Raw genomic sequence first — 1,846 nt, forward strand, 5'->3', positions numbered from 1 at the left:
ACTAAAGCCCCGAGATGCCGCTTAGCTTCAGCAATGACAAGACTTTCTTTTAGAACTAGCAATGCCTGGATATGTAAACTGTATCTTGGATAATTTCTTTCCCTATGTTGTTAAGCCTAAAACACCTCTGTTGCCTTGGCAAACTAATCGATATCTCTGTTGTAATTGTGGCTTCCGATTCTTTAGGAATTATACCCTACGTATTTTAAGGATATAGATTTTCGATTCACAGGAATAGTCATCCCTAATTTTATGCATATAAATTTTTTGGTTACTACTTCCTCTCAATTCTCAATTGTAAAGCATGACACAATCTGGGGTACTGTATTGAGAGAAGTTTGCTCTCCAGTGTACTGGTCTGGGGAGACACTTCTAGCGGCTGGGCATCCAGGCATCTCTTACACTGCCTTGCTTTTCAGGTGACCTCCCTTACACCACCTCTGCCCAATGCATCACTTTTTTGTCTTGAAAGGCTCAGCTTGGTTCTCCCCGTTACTCTGCAGAATCACCAGGGGTGTGAGTTCCTGCTGAGTTTCTCATTCCTTGCTGACAACATTTAAAGGAAAAAAAAAATCCTCCCTTAGTTTCCAAGTCCAGTGTGTGTTTCGTAAATGGTGTTCTTGTGTAGTTCCTGTGTTGTGTGAAGGTTTCACAGATGTAGCAAACCTCCTGTTTGTTCACTCCCCCCGAGAGGTAAATGGGGTATATGGCTTGATTTTTTTGCTGTTGATATAATTTTGGGGAGCTTAGAGACTGGATATGTAAGAAGAGAAAAGTCAACTCCCCAAAAGGATTGTGACAAGTAGAAGGTGAGGGAAGAGGAGAACGCTTCCTAACGTCCAACCTCCCTGCCCCACCCTCTGCTGCGGTTAGAACAGATTTGTACCTTTTAACAAATATTTATAGAACATGTATTAGATGCAAATACAATGCTCAGATAAAGGGCTGCTAAACAAACAACAGAAGGCTGTGGTCCTCATCCTTGAGGAGCCCATGGACACACTCACCAAATATGCAGAGGCGTTTAAGCCAAAAGTGGGAGGCAATGTGAAGTTATACTAATAGTAGCCTTCATTGAATGCTAGATGCATTGGCTCATGAAACGCTGACAACCATCCTCCCAGTAAGGTACCTTTATTTTTTGCATTTTGTAAAGACGAAGCTGAAGGTCAGGGAGGTTGAGTGAGTTGCCGAGGCTGTATAGCTCTTAGCAGAAGAGTTGGGATTTGGACCAATGAAAACCTGGCTCAGGCATCAGTGTGCTTGAGTGTTAATGCTGTAACTGCCCCTCCTCCCCACACCATGCAGAATAGCAGCACTTGTGTGTTCTTAAAGAAAAGGAACTGATTAATTCTGACTGAGCTGTAGAGATGGATTCACGGTGGAGTGTGCGGAGATTTGAAGAGTGGATAGAGTTTTCCCACGAAGATGAGAAACACAAAGGTTGGTGCAGATAGTGGTGGTGACCTCTTCCAGGATGAGAAGCCATGGGATGATTTTAAAAAGAATAAGAAGCAAATGAAGTTTGGCTTGTCTACATCACACACTAAGGGCAGGAAGAAGCAGGGGATAAAGTTGAGGAGGGAAATGGGGCTGAGTTCTAAAGGGGCTTGGAAGCACTGTGAGAAGATTTCACTTAATTCCACTGATTTCCACTTAATTTCCAGTGATAAGGGAGGAGACGAAAGCCAAACAATGGATGTGAAGTGACCTGGATATTAATCACAGAAGGAAGTCATGAGTCCCTCAGGGCGGGGCACAAAGCAGGGTGGGGATGTGACTGAACCTCAGGACCCAGAATTGCTGGTGGCAACTGGATCCATTTGAGCTTGACCTGTCGGGGAGG

Source organism: Pseudorca crassidens, chromosome 5 (assembly GCF_039906515.1).
Source record: "Pseudorca crassidens isolate mPseCra1 chromosome 5, mPseCra1.hap1, whole genome shotgun sequence".
In the NCBI taxonomy this organism is placed as follows: Eukaryota; Metazoa; Chordata; class Mammalia; order Artiodactyla; family Delphinidae; genus Pseudorca; species Pseudorca crassidens.